The sequence below is a fragment of the Mya arenaria genome, chromosome 1 (assembly GCF_026914265.1).
Source record: "Mya arenaria isolate MELC-2E11 chromosome 1, ASM2691426v1".
NCBI lineage: Eukaryota > Metazoa > Mollusca > Bivalvia > Myida > Myidae > Mya > Mya arenaria.
The window spans coordinates 10,658,897-10,680,009 of NC_069122.1; the positions used below are offsets into that span (position 1 = coordinate 10,658,897).

The window sequence follows — 21,113 nt, forward strand, 5'->3', positions numbered from 1 at the left end:
AATCTATCTATCCATCCATCCATCCATCCATCATCCATCCATCCATCCATCCATCCATCCATCCATCCATCTATCTATCTATCTATCTATCTATCTATCTATCTATCTATCTATCTATCTATCTATCTATCTATCTATCTATCTATCTATCTATCTATCTATCTATCTATCTATCTATCTATCTATCTATCTATCTATCTATCTATCTATCTATCTATCTATCTATCTATCTATCTATTAATGAAAAACAATTTCTTATGTGTTCAGGCGGTGACTGTGCATATTTTTCTTGGCACCGTATAGAAATCATTATTCATGTTACATTGTGTATAAATAAATCTCTTTTCGTAGGGTAAATTACACGTATTTATTTCCCTTCGTAAATCATTTTAATTGTTTAATTTTAAATCACGAGACAGCCAATATAATGGATAATTTCTCATGGTTAATTGTCTCTTAAAAGCAAACGTATCATAACATATTTTAAGAAGGATATTAAGTTAACATTCGATATAACTTTCATATCATATAACTACCTCTATGAAAGCTATGCCTTACAAGTAGATTAAGTAGAAAACTATCATCGTAAGTCATTAGACCGCTTATTTTTAAACACGGAAGTGGCTAGCGAGGTTATATTTCATTGGTAAATAAATTGCAGTTCTTTTTATCGCGGTGTAAGGCGGAAGTTAAAATCTACTCATAAATTATTCTGTTTGCTCTGACGCGTTATTTTGATATTCTGATAAGACAACGTAGAATTCGTATGATTATATTAACGGTAGCAGGTTTTGTCAATCGAACTTGTTTTAAATTTATTTATAATTAATAACTGTGTATTTTTTTTATTTGGACTACTTGACATTATGGCTTAAGGTAAGGTTTGATTTCCAAATCATGATATTTTGTCGGCATGTAAATAATCTTTACAGAGTATAATAGTTAAGTCTTAATGAACCAATACGTTTATCCACGAATGAATTAAAGTGTAATACATGACTTTTTAGAGTGGCGAGCGTGGTTTTCATTTATAATAGTGGTAACCATATTTTTGTCCGAGAAGAAGGCAGTATACTGAACTTCAAATTTGCCAGTTCTTTTATTTCAGTAAATTAGCAGTCAACCGTTATTGATTTTAATCAAGTGAACTGGTAGATATTACCAGTCGCTTACCAGTAAGTGCGTAGTTTACACAATAGTATGTAGACCACTAAAATTTAAATGTTGTTAGTATGTACTTACACATCATTATTAATGGTCATACGATTGCGACATAGCCGTTCACAATATCATACGAATATGTTTTGGTAGATGTTGGTAGTACTCGTGGCCCAGTCCCCTTGCACGTGTAATCTGTGTATGTTAAACTGTGCATTGCCTTGACCTGTTTTTATGCAAATAATACATATATGACAAAATGCAATGCCTATCAATGATAAAGATTGCACGGAATTGAGATGTAGCCAGGAGTGGTATTCAATGTGCAACTGAAGTAAATAGAGTCATATATCATTGACTTCATTCACTCTATTGGTCAGTTATTAATAACAAGTAATCCGATTAGCTACATCGGTCTTAGATGCAATTAAGACCAATTTTGAATACTAGCCCTGAAAGGGGTTTTCTTGGTGTGTCTTATTCTCTCTTGAACAGTTTAGGTGAAAACAAAGCAAGTTCATTAAATACCATGTATATATATAACAATCGGTACCCATAATCATTCGAAACATCTCGGCCATTTTCCATCGAAAACAAGTTGGAAAAATGCGGAAGAGAATATGTAACTAGCTGCTGGGTCAGCAACCGGCCGTATGAGAACAAGTCCCTAGTGGGGCTCGTACCTTCGATCTCCCTTTCCATAGGCGGACGACATAACCACTTAGCCATTCAGACGTATATGTTTCCTTCCGAAACAGATATATTCGAAAAGAAGTGACATTTATGAACGTGTACTATGTATACGATTTTGAAAATTAATCGATCTCATTAAATTCCAATGTATTCTTTGTTTTGAATAACTAGATAGAAGGATCGGCCTGTTTATTTAAATTGCCTTGATGAATATCAAATAATGATTAGTATTATGACATACAGCGCAGTTTTTATATATTTAAACTTGGTTGGAATACCGATGAAGTTTTATTTCGTCATAATTATCATAACTTGTTTCTGATGTAAACTATTTATTAGCAATGCTATTTAAAATATCTGCTAAAATAAGTCAGTAGATGACAAAATCCGTTAACTTACGAAATCGATATATATGATGAGTTGTGTTTTACATCCTTACAATTTAAGTTTAAAAGAACACACAGTAAAGTAATTTTCAAAATACTATAAATAGACGACGGTAATCCAATAATTTATTGACTAAGCTATTTTAATGCGTGTATTTTGTTTGTTCATTTTGTATCGCTCATTCAGTGTCTTTTTTGCCCTTCCCCTGACATGATTGCGCCTCTGAACAGGGTTTAGTTTCTACTTTATTTTAGACCGATTGTGACCGATTGTGACAAAAGCTGATTAAATCACAATTGAGGCCATTTTAAAGCTGCACGCTCACAGATTTACCGTTTTTACAACTTTTTTATTTTTTGTCTAGGAAAGGGCAAATTTTTGCGTAAATGTCTGTAAACCAATGATATAAAATTGCTGACAAAAACTCAGATCGCAGATTTTCATATTTTCGTTCGAAAATTAATGTTTTATGGCTTAAACCGTTACAATCGGGTTAAGAAAAATGCATAAAACATCATTTTTTGAACATAAATATAAAGATCTGCAATCTAATTTTTTGACAGCAGATTTATTTAACTGGTTTCCATGCACTTTCGCAAAAATCGACTCGTTCCAAGATGAAAAATAAAAAAAAAGTTGTCAAAACGTGCAATCTGTGAGAGTTTTAAGGGGTTATTCATTTTGAGGGGCTATTAGAAAGTACATTTTTACTACTGGGTATGTCACTGTAGTTCCTAATGTATAATGGAATAGTTATATTACATGAAGCAAAATCTTAATGATTAAGAATAGGCTGAGAGAGCGTAGCTTAGAATATTGGGCAAGTTTTCATTTGTCTTAAATGAATCTAGAAACGACGAAAATCATCAGTTTTCGTGGTATCAATAACGGACCGATCCAATTAATGATGTCGAAGATGAGTCCCTATAAGATTGACTTTTGTTGCATAATGAATATCACATACTTAGAATAAAACCTCATTGGCTAACACACTGTCAACGCAAAACTTGACGCAGGGAGTGTGTATCGGATAAGTGGCGGTAGGCGGACCTTTAAACACGCGCTAGAATTGAAACTTTTAATGATTAAGCCTAGTACTTAATGATTGCATATCTGCCATTTCATTGGCTTAAATTGTATACATACGTATAAATACATCTGGAGTGATATTCAATTTGTATAAATACATCTGGAGTGATATTCAATTTGTATAAATACATCTGGAGTGATATTCAATTTACAACTTAAGACAATCTTATAGGCATTCATCACTGACTCCATTCACTGTATAGGTCCGTTAATTATATCGAGCAATCCGATTAGCTACATCGTTATAAGATCTTATTAAGACCAGTATTGAATACCACCACATACCTCGTTGTTAAATACAATTGTGGTTTATTTAGGTCAACAAATAACAATTAAAGGCTTTTATTCGGCTATGCAGATTACGAGTTTTAAATACTTGCTTAATCGACCATTTTATACAGAAAGCAATATCTTTTCAAATGAGAGAAATATTTTAGATTTCATTGGATCATGTGTTATGAAGTAATTATGAAAAAAGACACTCTTAATAATGATTCGTCTATCTTAATACTGATATAATGCTGCTCATCCATCAAATCGGTTTCACCTTGAGTTGTATATCATAATGGTAATAGGAGTTTAAAATATGTCCTAAATTTTTATAATGAACGCCTTTTTTTGAATTTTCAAAGAACCTGTTTATTATAGTGGGTTGTATTAATGCGCTCAGCCGATTTAATAGAAAATAGTTTTTGAACGGGATGATTAGCACATTTTTCAAGGTAAATTTAACACCCCATATGAGGGTGCCTGGTAATGTCACAAGCCTTTAACCCCATTTCTCCCACTTATGTTGTTAAGATACATGTGTTGATTGTATGAATTTGAAATATGCAATTCGGCTTTGAAAGAACGTCGAAAATACCTCTAGTCTCAAAAAATTCGAGCGAAACGTGAAACTTACCTTCAGAATAAAGAAATCGGTCTATAAAACCTAGTTCGAGCCAACGAGGAATTCGAGCCAAACGAATTCGAGCCAACGGGGTTCGGCTGTTAAGGCATTTTGAACATGATGGGGAGGGATAAACGCATGACCTGTATCCATACACTCTGCCCCGGTGTTTAAAGGGACTTTTTCATGGTTTGTAAAATGCGAATTTTACGCAAAATAAAATAATTGCGAAATAAAGTGTAGCAAATCATTAAGAGTGTTAAAACTAAGATACTGACTGCTGAACTCCTTGCTGAAAGAATGCTGATATTTGCTCAGATATATTGTCTTTTAAGTCTAAATTTTGAATTGCGTAAGTAACGCGAATCAGCAAAAGGTTGTTGCGTGATTGGTTGACTGACATTATCACGTGATGCTACCAATGTATTCGATAAAAGTTAAAGTATCCGTCAGCTATGGTAAATATTTTGTGACCGAGTGTCCGACCAGATCTTGTTCAATTCAGTTATGTACTTTTTCAGTATAATTTATGCAGTTTCAAATCACTTGCGAAGCATTTCTTTTCAATTTGTTTTTTTTTTCCAATTCAGCCGTTAACCGTTTAAATATAATGTAAGCTTGTTAAAATTAAATTTTAATTCAGTTTCATGAAATGTAAGATTGTAAAAATTAAGTTTTAATTCAGTTGTCCTTTTTAATTAAACTTGAAAGTTAAGTTGTATAAGACGTTGTTTGCCATACGGGAGTTTAACATTGTTCTGTTAAAGCTGCACTCTCGCAGATTGAACGTTTTGACAACTTTTTTATTTTTTGTCTTGGAACGAGCCACTTTTTGTGAAAATACATGGAAACCAGTCATACAAGACTGCCGACAAAGAATTAGATCGCAGATTTTTATATTTTAGTTCAAAAATTGATGTTTTATGCATTTTTTTTAAACCGCAAGTAACGGGTTTAAGCCATAAAACATTAATTTTCGAACGGAAATATGAAAATCTGCGATCTGATCTTTTGTCAGCAGTCTTATATTATTGGTTTGCAGATATTTACGCAAAAATTTGCCCTTTCCAAGACAAAAAAGGTTCTAAAAATAGAAATCTGTGAGAGTGCAACTTTAAAGGCGCACACTATAGGTTGACCCAAATAACATATCATTCTAATTCATCATCATTTTAAACTCATTTGACTTTAAAGCTGTACTCTCACAGATTGACTGTTTTGGCATTTTTTTTGTCTAAGAATGAGCCAATTATTGCGTTAATGTCTGCAAACCAGTGATAAAAGACTGCTGACAAAAGATCAGATCGCAACTTTTCTTAGTTACGTTCGAAAATTGATGTTTTATGGCTAAAGGCGTTACTTACGATTCAAGAAGAAAAAAAAATCGGCAGTTTTCCAACCAACTGAGATCTGTTCTATTGTGAATGATCTTATATGAGTGAAATGACACCAAAATCAGCTGATTCTGAGACAAAACAAAATAGAATGGCAAAACTGTCAATCAGTGAGAGTGCAGTTTTAATGATAAAAAAACAACAACATAAAATTAAAATAAAAAAATGTAAGCGATATTTGGCACTTTTTGGCCATATACTAGTAGTTATGAATTAGAAGAAAAAAACATTTATAAAGGCTAGTAATTTTCAATCTGTACCTTTATTATACGTTTTTTTTTTTTTTGTTTTTTTTTTTCATTTTCATTTTGCATCAAACTATAATGTGCGACTTTAAATTCTCCTTCCCACGCGTTTTAAATGCGTTGATGCATAATTGGCTGCCGTTTGCTGGTATGTTGTCTACATTTTTGCGATTTTTGTTGTCTTGTTAATGATATGATTGATTATCCATTGCGTATCTTAAACTGGGCGTATTTATGTATCCGCTTGTTAACAAGACAAAATATGAACGTTTCGACTGTAAAAAATCATAATCATGCAAATTAAAATCACGGTTAACAAACTCATTTATTATTTGCAATGCTTGTTGCTCACAAATCAACCGTAAACTTTTGCTAAATGAATAGATCTACATGGCAAATGAATTTATTTAACATGGAGAAATTGAAAAATACAAAATTATAAATACTTTAGTTGTAAAAAAGTATAAATTTCGATGCATTTCATTAGAGTTTCTGATTTGCTTGCTTAGCATTGGCTGTAGTTACACGGAATATGTCTTTACAACAATACATAATTTCTTCATACAACTATGAGTAATTCCTGGACGGAATATAACTATACAACTATAAGTAATTCCTACACGGAATATAACTATACAACTATAAGTAATTCCTACACGGAATATAACTATACAACTATAAGTCATTCATACACGGAATATAACTATACAACTATAAGTAATTCCTACACGGAATATAACTATACAACTATAAGTCATTCATACACGGAATATAACTATACAACTATCTCTCTATCTGTCGGACGAGCGATGACATCCTCTTGTGGTTCTCTAGCATGACGTTTTTGGCGTTTAGAAATTATAATTAATATTCGCATCATTAATATTCATGTGCCAACACGAAATAGCTCAAGGATACCTTTATGATGAAGTAGAGGCTTAAAAAATACCCATTCTAATGAAATGACATACTGCAAGTGCATTCTTTCGATAATTAATGATTAAATTATTGTTCAAATTATAATTTAAATTACAGTAAATTTAACATTCAATCTCTATTTAGTTAAAAAAAAATTGTGGACCAAATTGTTGATCACTGAATAAAAAGGACAAATAACAAAAAAAAGAAAAGAAAAAAAGCTAAAACTATTACAACTTAACGCATCTTTGACTTTTAGTGAGCAATCGGTGTTTATATCTAATCTATCTGAACTATTTTCAAAAGTAATGTTAAGAAATTAATTTTAACAATCACAATGTGAGAAGCCGTTTAAATTCTTTTGAAGAAATTCCTTGTCAATTGTTATAAGGTGTTAGTTGCAGTTATGTGCTATTTTTACCTACTACACAACTTAACAGATCTTTTACTTTTAGTGAGCAATCGGTTGTATTGCACCAGTCAATTGTAACCACGCCCCCTCCCCCCTCCAGGTCCGGGGGTATACCGGGGATACCCTGGAAAATGGGCCGTGTTTCTACCTTTCAGGTGGCCCCGCAGTGCCAGCTGAATGCGGTGGTTTTGTCTTCGCTCAAAATATAGCGAGGAATGGGCCTTACCTAGGGTCCCTTGGGTGCGGGGGCATTTGGCGGGGATTTAACCATCAGTTCATCCCCGCAGGGCAGGGATTTTACCCGGGGATGGCTGGACCGAAAGTCAAAGTCCCCGCTATTCCCGGACCGCGGGAGGGGGCGTGGTTACAATTGACTGGTGCATATTATCTATATGAACTTTTTCAAAAGTAATGTTAGGAAGTTTATTTTAACAATCACAATGTTAGCAGCCGTTTAAATTCTTTTGAAGAAATTTCTTTTCAAATGTTTTAAGGTGTTAGTTACAGTTACGTGCTGTTTTTACCTACTACACCACAATAACCACGATCAACTCATTTCTCACTTTCAGTGGTACAATTGCATTTCTATTAATCGTTGATGGACGATAAGATAGTTTATGTTAACTTTGGATATCCACGACTATGCTTCACAACCCATAAGCTGCATTTATAAAAAGAGAAAAGAACGTACCTTTGGAAATTAAGTTGATTTCGAGTGCTAAAGGTGCATTGTACGTACCATATAGTCATACAATATCATTAATATAATCAGAGTATAAAATATAATTCTAAAAAATGCATTTCAATAAAATTATTGTATACATGTAAGACCGTATCTAGCTTTTACCGCATAAAACTCACTGTGAGCTGTTTGAGGGACGCTCTAAAGCATATAGCTCACAGTGAGCAATTTAACTTTAACAAACATTATCACAAATAGCTGACAGTGAACTGTTTGCGTGGCACTTTTACGCTTATAGCACATTGTGAGCTGTTTGCTGGGCACTGTAACGCACGTAGCTCACGTTGAGCTGTTTTCGGGGCACTGTAACGCACGTAGCTCACATTGAGCTGTTTTCGGGGCGCTTAAACGCACGAGGCACTGTAACGCATATAGCTGACAGTGAACTGTTTGCGTGGCACTTTTACGCTTATAGCACACTGTTAGCTGTTTTCGGGGCACTGTAACGCACGTAGCTCACGTTGAGCTGTTTTCGGGGCACTGTAACGCACGTAGCTCACAGTGAGATATTTGCGGGGCGCTTAAACGCACGAAGCACACGGTGAGCTGTTTTCGCGGCACTGTAACGCATATAGCTCACGGTGAGCTGTTTGTGGGGCAGTGTAACGTATATAGCTCACGGTGAGCTGTTTGTTGGGCTCTGTAACGCATATAGCTCACAGTGAGCTGTTTGCGGGGCGCTGTAACGCATATAGCTCACGGTGAGCTGTTTGTGGGGCACTGTAACGCATATAGCTCACGGTGAGCTGTTTGTGGGGCACTGTAACGCAAATAGCTCACGGTGAGCTGTTTGTTGGGCTCTGTAACGCATATAGCTCACGGTGAGCTGTTTGCGGGGCGCTGTAACGCACAAACACACGATGAGGCTGTTTGCATGGAACTGTAACATATATAGCTCACGGTGAGCTGTTTGTGGAGCACTGTAACGCATATAGCTCACGGTGAGCTGTTTACGGGTTGCTGTAACGCACGAAGCACACGATGAGCTGTTTGCGTGGAACTGTAACGTATATAGCTCACGGTGAGCTGTTTGCGCGGCGCTTTAACGCACGAAGCACACACTGATCTGTTTTCGTGACACTGTAACGCACGTAGCTCACTGTTCAAAAACATACCACAAAATTGCCAAAGGAGATAACTTAGGAATAAAATAATAGTTACGTGTTTACTATGCACAGGTCTCTATTGAAAATATTCATTCATTTTTGTCACAAATGTTAATAAATTCTATGATCATATCAAGGAAAGTGATAGGTAAAAATGGGTCCTGGAATTATGAGTCATGTTCAACATACACTGTCACATTGTCATCTATTGTATGTTTCATTCATCTCCATCAAACATTGTTGTTATGAAAAGTAAATATTTAACGTACTTTCAAGGGAGATAATTAGGGAACAGTCTGCCAAAGAGTTGTGGTTTGTGCAATGTGCACGAGTCCATTAAGTGTTGACAGTTATTATTTGTAATTGTCCTTTTTTCTAATCAAGGGACGCAATTTGGTAACAATGGGCCACATATTTATGGTTCCTTTACTAAAATAATATTACAGTATAATTCGTATTAAGTTGAAAATTAACTTCTGTAATCCGTGTATCAATTATGGATTGTTTTGTTAAAATTTTATTCAGCATACATAATCTGAAGTCTTACAAATGACCCGTTTCCTTTCTGAAAAATAAAACAACAACAACATTTTTTAGTCAAATTGGTTTAGGCTTGTAGCCGTATAAAACTCATATGAACTTTATGCACTCTCCCTCTGACATTAAACTTCCGTCATGCAATGTTGGACATAAGCTTGTGTGACATCCTGGTGCTTGCAAAAAACCTAAAAAAAACCTGTTGTTGATATGAATGATGGTATGTAATCAAAATGTTGGACACACTGACTAAACATCTTACGGAAATTCGAACGACGTTTGGACCGCTGTGTACAGAGCATGTCATAAATTTACATAATTTTCAGATCAAATTTGATTATTATGGAAAGCAACATTGGTCGTTCTTCCTTACCAATTAAATTGCTAATGAGCTGTATATATTTATATGAATATATATATATTCAATAACTTGATGTAGAATAAGGGCAGTAAAGCGCAAAAGCTTCTATACACTTAAGGGTCTGCAACAGTACAAAAGTAAGGTGTTGATTTTTTTTAAATGATTGATAAGTTCATGTTTTGTTTATTTTGAGGATCAATTTTTTTCTATAGTAAAACATACATCCTTTGCGACATATTTTGCGGTATATTGGGGTTCCTTGATGATATATCAAACAGATAAGAAAGGTATTCGATAAAATAGTGAAAACTAGTGGATAAAATTAATTTCCTGATAACCACAATGCAATTATATTTTTAAAATAGCTACAATCACCACAAAGCCGCAAGACATATGATATGTTACACAAAAACATATTCTTTTTGTATAAAGACATTTTTGAAAAAAAAATGCAAATGCTTTTTTATTAAAACTGCGATAAAATCTTCTTTCGTAAAATTTACCAAACTCCTTATTACACCTGCACATGTTGCAAAGGTTGTATGTAAATTATGCTTGCTAAAAATTGAACATTAAACTAAATAAAAATTGATTTTAAACATGTAATGTGTTTGTCCTTCAAACGACTTTTGCACTGTGAAAGGCCCTTAATAAAATGCAAATAAGTGATACACTGCTACTGTATATTTAATAACAAAACTAGTGCTCAAATTGAAAGAGCATTAATAAATGAAAAGTTTAACTCCAAACTTATCATCATCATCATCATCATCATCATCATCATCATCATCATCATCATCATCACCACCACCACCACCACCACCACCACCACCACCACCACCACCACCATCATCATCATCATCACCACCACCACCATCATCAACATCATCATCACCATCATCATCATCATTAACATCATCATCATCATCATCATCATCATCATCATCATCATCATCATCACCATCATCATCATCATCATCATCATCATCATCATCATCATCATCATCATCATCATCATCATCATCATCATCATCATCACCACCATCACCACCACCACAACCACCACCACCACCACCACCACCACCACCACATCATCATCATCATCATCATCATCATCATCATCATCATCATCATCATCATCATCATCATCATCATCATCATCACCACCACCACCATCATCATCATCATCATCACCATCATCGTCTCGTTGTCGTTTTCATCATTGTTGCCGTTGACTTCGTTCTGCACGCATTCGCATGGTTAAGTAGCTAAGCCCTCTTCACCCCTAAGTGACATTTACAAAGTTAAGCTGACAGTTTTTTGCGTCTGGAAGCGGAAAAATATAACAATTAACAAGTAAAGTGTCATTCATTACTTTCGCCGTCAGAGCAATGTCACGTTAGAGGAGAAAGATCAACGTTTATGGTACAGATGGTATATTTTTGGCACTTTTATTTTAGCATGTTCAAAAATGGAGCTTTCGTACTTCCCTGTTGTCTTGAACTATGGCCGTTTGATTTCTTGTATAGTTTCAGGGTCCTTTTTCACTAAAGGCAGATACTGAGTTTCAGACTTCGTGTAGTACTAAGAGCTTGTGAATGCTCAATGTTACAGCATCGTTGATAGTTCTTAATTTGAACGAACGACGTGCGTGTAAAAAGTGGAGCTTGATTTGATTTGCATTTCTGATAAGCTTCAATCTCAGACTCAAATCAATGCTTTACTCACCAATAAGGAGTATATAGGACCAGCTCTTGAAGGCCTTCTTCAAGCCTTTTTAATTGCACCCCTACTAGCCCGCCCCGCCCCGCCACTACAAACACACACAAACGCAAACACGCACAAACGCACGCACGCACACACACCCTCACACCATCCATTATTGGTACTAATTGTTGCTGCTCTCTGATGCACTCAACCAGATCTAAGATCAATGTAAATCACTACGGGGAGCCCTGATTTGTGGTTTGCTTTTTTGTTTTAAGTATCAGCCCTAAAACGCCCCAGTTTTTCATTAGTCCAAATAAAATAAACAATACATTTGGTAACCTGCTTCGACACAGGGGCAATAAACATAGGACTCAAAGCCTGTCATTCGTTCACTAGTCTTAATAGAGATGATGCACTCGCATAATCATCATTCTCAGTACTCCGAGGTTTGATAATGATAGATACATTGTACGCATATCATCATCGCTCTGGTGTACAATAGTGATAATTATAAACCTCTTATATATAGTCGAACAAGAAGCAAACAAAGGCCGTTCCTTTGACCTGAACGTAAGTATAGTACTATCATAACATCCGTTTACCAACAGCCCAGCCTCATATTAAATATGTATTAATCATGTTTTTCGCTGACGGGAACGTATGACATTCATTTGCCGTTGATTGCCGTATTGTGTTACGTTAACGAAGCGTGAACGCCCAAGCAGTGGTTGCCGTAACGATTGTTCGGGTGACGTTAAGACGTTATAGGGAAGTCTTCCGACGTGATTCTCTGCCATTTTGGAACTAAAATGTGGAATACTTAAAAGCTTTAGTTACACAGTATTTTAGTAGATGAAAACGTACGACGTTTGCTGTGTAAGTATTTATAAATTATAAAAGTAAATGGATTATCACTACTATCAAAATTACAATCTATATTTAATGTAATACCAACCCGATAGTTGATATAAAAAATGCTTTGATGTTCAAAAAACGTAATGGCATTCCAAAATAGTATTAACTGTCACAAAATATAATTAATTATGAATATGATGCCCCGAATGAGTTTTTAGAAACTTAAATTGTTTCCGTCATAATTATGAGAATTAATCTTTGTTTTTATAACAATTGTGGTGTAATCTGCATTAAATTAGACAGTTTAAATGTATTGGGTTTACCTAACATTTCAATTTTTGAAAAACAACTCGATTTTTTACTTGAAAATAGGTCGAATAAGAGGTGTTTTGTATCATATTGGCAACAATTTGCCCTGTGACATATCTTACATTGCTCTTGAATAAAAAAGTATTATCTTTAGGTATGCACAACTATGCATTTTGTATGACTGATGGCCGTGTATAAATTCAGGATTATTTGAAAGGATTTAATGGTTAGAGAAGAGAAAAGGTAAAAAATATACCAAAAAAATATTAAAACCTTTTTGTAATGGTTATAGATTGTCAGAATGTACTTACAAAAATGAATGGTGTGATGCGAAACAGTTGCATTACCATTTATTTTGTGTATTAAATTACATTCAAACAATCTTTATGTATTTTAGTGGTCTATTCATATAAATCGCTTCACCTGATTAAATAAAATCAATAACGGCTGACTGCTGATTTACTGAAAGAAATATATTAGACGACTGAGGAATACTGCCTCTTTATTTGACAAAGTATAATGTTGACCACTAAGGGCAATTCAAGATTACAATGTTATCAGTTACGGGTTAAGTAGGTGACCCGATATGGGATATACGGGACAAAGGAAACCATACCGGGTGAGAGTGAAACCGAATATCGTTTCCTGCGCCCGTATATCGGCAGGGGCGTAGCTTGACGAAAATATATGTGTATGCCACTTTCTGGGGGAGGGGGGGGGGGGGGGAGGGGAGTACGAGGGCATGCATCCCCGGGATTTCATTTTAGCTAGGTGGTCGTTGGTGCGTTCTATTGTATATTTCTTTGTTGTTAAAACATTAATGAGAGTAACGATATCAATATGTTTTACCTTAAATAAATGTTTTATGTAATGAACGGCGTCAAAGCGCAGACTACTGGTATGCAATTTTCGATAAGATATATACGTACAGTCGTATGGATATGTATTTTAGTGAAAAAGAAAACGATAGATTTGAAATACCTGGTTTCCGATATATTTTTTAAGCTTTTTATTGCAGATTTGGCATTTTTTTTTAAATCCTGAAAATTGTGTAGGCCGCGGCCTAAACGGCCTATTGGAAGCTACGCCCCTGATCGGGTCACCTACCAGCCCCGTAACGTATATATCACATTGACAAACCGGTTTACATGTTTAAATGTTTCATTTATTCATCGGAATATTCATCAGAATCGGGAAATAGACGCCATTTTGGTACGATATAAATTTAGTGACCCAATGTGGAAAAATGTAAGGTCACCGCGTGACCAGTCCTGGACCAATGGCGTGGCGTCATTTATGTTGGAGGGGTGATATAGGTCATTTCAAGTCCGATTTCAGGTGAAATACAGAACAAAACAACAAACTGCAATAAATTTTCCCACAGTATACTTTTCGAGCATTTATATCACTTGTCACTTTTCATCAATCAAAACCCTTTCAAAAGATGCAAATTGTATTTGGTGATCAACATGTTATTTTGCCCAATGAGAACATAATTGTTTGTTTCAGTGTAAGATCGTAATGTATTTCACCGAATGAGCACCAACATTTATATTTCACGAGTGAAATATTCACTTTTGGTGTTCATAAGATGAAATATATTGCTATCTTACACTGAAACAAACAATTATTCTTTTTATTATATACCTAAAATTGAAATTTAAAGTCATTTATTTACAGGTTTTAGATAAACGAGCCAATTTATATGCGCACGTAACGTCCTTTCGGAAAGGACATCGTTGAAATTTTGTCCCAGCTCTGTGCGCGTTGACGTTTAAATTGGAACCAGGAGCGGGGTCAAATTTCAAAACAATGAAAAATATCAATTTGTTATTTTAACTGTTTGAAAAAGTGAATTATCAATTTTATTTCAGTGATAAATCTCTATAAACAACCGGAAAGTATATAATAAAAGGAAGTATTTCTCTAATGTTTCAACGCAATAATTGCAGTAAATCAGCAGTCAGCTGATATTGATTTAAATCAGGTGAAGTGATATATATAAATTGGCTGGCCCATTTAGTATGTATTTTACACGATAAAATGTAGACCATTAAAAAATTAAGAAATATAAGTATGTGCCCGCCGTGCTTCATACCATTTATTTTTATAAAGGTACATACTATAGAACTTGAACCATTACATTTATAACCAGACATTGAAATTTAGCATTATTGACGATGGCTAGACCAAAAATATTATTTTGGGTTAGGGTTACATCCTTTTCAAGAACAGGTAGTTAGGTAGTATAGGTTTTTTTATTTCATTTTATTTTATTTTTTTAGGCTTGATATAAGAACGTTTTTTCATCATTGGAGAATGGTGATAAAGTTATATTTTGTATACAGCGTTAAAGGTTTAAACTACATTTTAAAACACACATAAAAAATAATAAAAACATTTTTTTTTATTTTTTTTTTATTTTACCAACTGACTTTCAAAACGGTAGGGTCGGCGCCTATTTCGTACGTAGGTTCGGGTAACCCGAACCAAATGTATTTTTTAGGCCCGATAATGAAATGTCATATATATTTAGTACTTAGAATACCTTACATTTAACCATCTAATGTTCAATAGGGTAAAACATTAGGCAAATTAATAGTGTGTGTAATGTAAAGACATGATTATAAATCCTCATCTTAAGTAAAGTACTGATCTATAATGATTATTCATAAGTATTTGAAAATGTGTCTAAAATGGATTCATTTTTTTCCACTTAACCTTTTTAACACATTGAAATAAGTGGGGGTCTTTTCTGTTTGAATTTATTTTATGTATAAACGACTATCTTACAGTTGCTATGTGATATATATTTGATGTCTGTTCAAACAGATAAATGTTATAATGTTTCAATTTAACAAACAAACAAAAAATGAAATATTTGTAAGTGGTCCTTCAAATATATGGTATGGACTTAGATATATATGGTAACGAACTTGACATACCACTTAATGTAAAGATCCAGTTTGTCCAATGCCAATGCGAGATTTAGTTTTTAATATGCTTAGTTTTAATACGCTAAGATATCCTAAGATAATGATTAGTGATAACTTCCTAAACTTAAGTCGATGTTGATTACATTTATACTTGACATTCCGGTCAGTCCAAAACCATAGGTGACAGTATTGATCAGGGGTGATGAAACAGTTACATGTACCGTTGCTGTTGCTAAAAACGGTGGCAGTGGTCTAGTAGTATATATATATGTGTACGTTCCTCACCAAAGATGTGGTGGATTCGCGCGATGACACACACGAGGTCGTGGGTTCGAGCCACGACACACAAGAGGTGGTGGGTTCGCGCGATGACACACACGAGGTCGTGGGTTCTAGCCACGACACACACGAGGTCGTCTGTTCGAACCACGACACACAATAGGTCGTGGGATCGAGCCACGGCACAGAACATGTCGTGGGTTCGAGCCACGACACACAAGAGGTGGTGGGTTCACGCGATGACACACACGAGGTCGTGGGTTCGAGCCATGACACACAAGAGGTCGTCTGTTCGAACCACGACACACAATAGGTCGTTGGTTCGAGCCACGGCACAGAAAATGTTGTGGGTTCGAGCCACGACATACAGAGGGTGGTGGGTTCGATTCCCACCATCAAATGGGTCGTGGGTTAGAGCCACATCATCGAAGAGGTAGTGGGTGCTCCACAAAGGGCGTGTACTTTTGGTACCCAATAATTCTTGGGCGGTATATAACCAATTATGTACAATGCTTATTTTCTGCAATAACCTCCATACTACCCTTTGAACTATGTATTTCAAGATTTTGAAGTATTGAATGATGATGGATTCAACTCCATCCATATATGTAAAATGCTGCATCGATTTCATAGATAAAAAAAACCTCTGCCGCACATCACATGGAACTAACTACTAAAGAGGGGTGTACAAATCTTACAAAGCGTGATAGTTGTAATCTTAGTCCATTTCTGCTTACGCTGTCCATTCACCTCACTCGTGCTCAAATAAGTTATTCTACTTAAACACAGCAATTAACGTTAATTCTTCACTATCAACGGCCATGTCTTCATGATTGAAAGAACGCGGAAATAGCTACGTTAACGTATTAAACGTACAATAAAACGTTGCTCTTGAATTAATGGGGTCAATAATATGCATACACTGCGGTATGAAAAACCATAATGGGGAAAGTCGTGATGACAATAAGTAGTATCATAAGGTTTATCGAAATGATTAAACGATTTAAAGCTGCACTCTCAGATATTAATCGTTTTGACAACATTTTTATTTTTTGTCTTGAAATGAGCCAAATTATGCGTCAATGTCTGGAAACCAGTGATATAGGATGTTGTGTATTTAACTTCAGCCAATAGCGACACCTCTTGCTGATAAGCCACACCTCTGTACTACTACATGCTGCATGCTATCACAGTAGTTTAGTTCTCAATGACTGTTCTCAAGTACTAGTAATAAACCGTAAAACTATTATTATTTCTTGTTGTAAACACAACATAGGACAGCTGATAAAAGATCAGGCCCCAATTTCTCGAAACTTCTTAAGCATAACTGGTTTATTTCAGTTAGCCAAAATACATACTTAAATTGAATTTTGATAAATGAACAATTGTTTATTGTGATTATTAAAAAGATAATCCCTATTTAAAGTATAAAACACTCTTAAAGAAATAAATATTACACAAATTATTAGAAAAGAAATGAGCTTAGCTTAATCCTGTTGTAAGGGACTTAAGAAGTTTCGAGAAATTGGTGCCAGATCGCAGAATTCATATTTCGGTCGAAAATTATTTTTTTATGCCTAAAAGTGTTACTAACGCTTTAAGAAAAATGCATAAAGCATCAACTTTTGAACATTAGTATGAACATCTGCGGTCTGATTATTTCTCAGCATTCTTACATCACTGGTTTCCATGCATTTTCGCAAAAAATGCTAGTTCCAAGACAAAGAAATAACAAGCTGTCAAAACGTTTAATCTGTGAGAGTGCAGCTTGAAAGATAAAAAATAATATACTTAAGCTTTTAAAAGATTGGTTGTGCTTATCAGTAATAAATGATCGAATAATACGTTGACAAAAATGATACGTTAATATAAGTTTAATATTAAAAACCCATGCAATACTGTTGTGCTTGTCCAGGGATGGTATTCTTATTTGGATCTAAGATTGGTTTAGCAAATCGGATTCCGTTTTGTAAATAACTGACCTATACAGTGAATGAAGTGAAAGATGTATGGCCATAAGATTGACTGAAGTCGCATATTGAACACCACCCCTGTACTTAATATAGTATTTTTCTTATCCTTAGACCTGCCTTAGTGATTCCATTCAGTGTATTGGCCAATGAATTCTATAGTCGAATCTAAACACTCACATTCTACTCTTACCCGCAATACACCAGTCAACTAACCACAGCCTCACCAGGTCCGGGGGTATATTGGGGATAGCGTGGGAAATAGGCAGTGGTTTTACAATCCAGGTGGCCCCACAGTGCAGAGTGGAAGCCGTGGTTTTGTTTTCGCGCCGAAAAGAGCGAGGAATTGGCCTTTATACGTATGATGTCCCCGGGGTGCGGGGGCATTTGGCGGTGATTTTACCAGCAGTTTGTCCCTGTAGGCCTGGGATTTTACCTAGGATTAGCTGAACCGAAAGTCAAAGTCCCCGCGATTCCCCGGACCTGGGGGCCGTGGTAACAATTGACTGGTGCATAAGGTTAATACCATTTGGCTACAGATTACGGCCCCTGAAGTATATTTTTTGCACAACGATTAGTATATTGAATTACTAGTTATTATTCTAAGTGATTCTAAATATCAGTATTTTTCTATTATTAACTTATAGTATTTTTATCAATATTTGCTGTAAAACTTTATATAGTCTGACTATGAAAACCGTCGACCCCAAAGTATATATCCTCTTTATTTCCTTAAATATATATATGGTAGAGTAAGCGAGTACATGGTGAAATAGAATATTATGGATTTTAATGTATAATTCAACTAGGAAGAAGAGTGAAGGTTTTATTAGTATTACTTGCAGGTCACCGGAGGCAGCGGCGCAAGAAGGCGCACATTATTATAAGCAATCACGTAATTGTTATTTGACTGTTAGTGTTCTTTATTACAAATGAAATCGGATATGAGATGGCTTATCTGGCAATCTTTCAATATTAAAGGGACCCGTTCACATGTTTTATGTTGGCATATTTTTAAATGTGTTGAAATTGAGTTATTTTACTTTACTTTCACGAACAAAGACCGAACAGCAACTGCCACATACTCATTCGGACATAAATAAGTAAATCCAAGCCTAAAATGATTCAATTTTCAAATGCGTTACTATCGCGTTTTGGCAAAATTGAGCATTTCCAGTATTATTTCTTTTTTAAATTAGCGCTTATTTGAACTTTTGTAGGTGTTTTATCATTGCTACAAGCTTTTTTTTTTTTACATTTCACTAGGAAATAAAAACAATCGATGTCTGATCCTAAACGTGTTTTTCTGAAGTATAACGGAAGAGGTGTTTTGCTTTGCAACGCGTCGCATGTTTCAATTTGAAACACATGGACGTTTGAAATCGGTACACTAGTGTTTCCCCCGAAAACAGGCTCAAGACCATAGTTATCTGCCCCCCCCCCCCGTTGACCCACAGTTATCTGCCCCCCGTTGATCCGGATGTTAATACAGAAAAAAGAGTGCTTGTTTTCAAGTGTCAATATTTTATTAAAATTGAATGAAACAGAAGCAAAAAATGTTCTTTTTGCAGAGAACTTGACTGAATTTGACACTCTATTGCAGAAATTGATAGTTTTCAGTGTAAATGTTGGAAAAACCATAGCTTCTGGAAGTCTGAAAATTAGTTGTTTGTAGCCGATTGACTCCTTGCCGGTAGGGTTATGTATTTCTACTCAATTTTGACAGCCGGGTCAATGGTCAACATGGTGTTTTCATGTGATTATATTTTGTGTCTTGAATTGTTCTAGAGATGCCATGTCCTTGTTTTTCAATTGGGGTGTGTATACAGTCAAAAGCCAGGTTAGTGTCTATATGAAACATATAGTAAAAATAACTGTGGTCTCACGCCAACAGCGTGTGTTTAAAAAGAGAAAATGTGACGTGTTTCATTTTGAACGTGTTTTTGAGGTGTTACAGGAATATGGTTTTAAAAGTGTTTAAAAAAGAAACCGTTTTTACTGCGTATAAAATGGGGATGAGTCCCTTTAAGATAGCACATGAGTAATATTGGTTTCGGTATACTTTTTACATACTCTTTCCCTGTACCTAAATACCCATAAAACGATATAGAATAAAACACTATAGGGTTATCATGAGGAAAGTCATGTGGGACAATTCTTCATAAAATAGGGCCTTTTTTCTGAACAATGACATCAACCCAAAGTTGTTTTATAGCTCTAGTATAGGTATTAACTACATCAACCCTTTGTGCCCAAAATATTATTACTCACGTGCTCTCGAATTATTTAATCTTCGGCGCCGATAGTTAACAAACATTATACATTTATTGTGCAAGTTTTTGTTTTTGTTTTTAAATGTAAACGGGGTGTATGCGGTACTTTAAATAGAATCTTTATTTTTTTATTACATCCACATTTAGACAAAAAATCGTAAGAGTGAGAGTGAAGATCCAATACACATTCGTCACATAGCACTAGCGGACCCCCCCCCCCCCCCCCAAACAGCAAATTGTCTAAGTTTACTTTTTAATTTCAATATAGGACAAAAGGAATAAAATACGCCAATCTTCTAAAGATACATGTGTCGTAAGCGATGTCATACATCAATAAGAATTTTGTGCTATTTTTTGACAAGATTTGTTTTTATTTCATTACCTTAGGTTGCAGGTGCAATAACTATATCGTAACCCAGGAGCGTAGCTAGACCTAAAAAAACTTGTATGCCCGATGGTTATATGTGAGTTTGGGGATAAGACCCCCCCCCCCAAACACACACAAGATTTCTTTCTAAATAAGAAGCAAAATGGTGCGATTTTGGAGCATTCCAGAAGAAAAAAGGCACCATAACACACTTAATTATATATTCCATGATAACAATAACATCAAGCGATAAACACCAAACCTTTTTGGTAATACATGTAATAAAACAAACGTTTGAGTTGTTCAAAGTGTTTGAGCAGCTATTAGTTTTTATTGCAGTTTGGGTTTAAATCATTTTGGCATTTTTCAAAAAAGGTGTAGGCCCAGGCTACGCCACTGAAACCCAAACTGTTCGTTCCTACGTGCACAAGTGTATAAACGGATTCAAAACACTATTTGCCAATGTCATTTCATCCATGT

The 21,113-nt window shown here is 35.1% G+C and overlaps 1 protein-coding gene across 2 annotated transcripts in view; it reads left to right on the top strand.

Annotated features, from left to right (window-relative positions):
• The first annotated feature begins 687 nt into the window (after positions 1-687).
• The window catches only part of LOC128217959 (ankycorbin-like), a 33,110-nt gene continuing 12,684 nt past the window's right edge, over positions 688-21,113 (top strand). The window contains exon 1 of one of the 2 annotated variants that reach the window (XM_052925471.1): positions 688-876. The gene's annotated coding sequence lies outside the window, so the exon portion shown is untranslated. Of the gene's footprint in view, positions 877-12,288; positions 12,521-21,113 lie in introns of those variants that run through there. The other variant, XM_052925552.1, reaches the window with a different exon arrangement.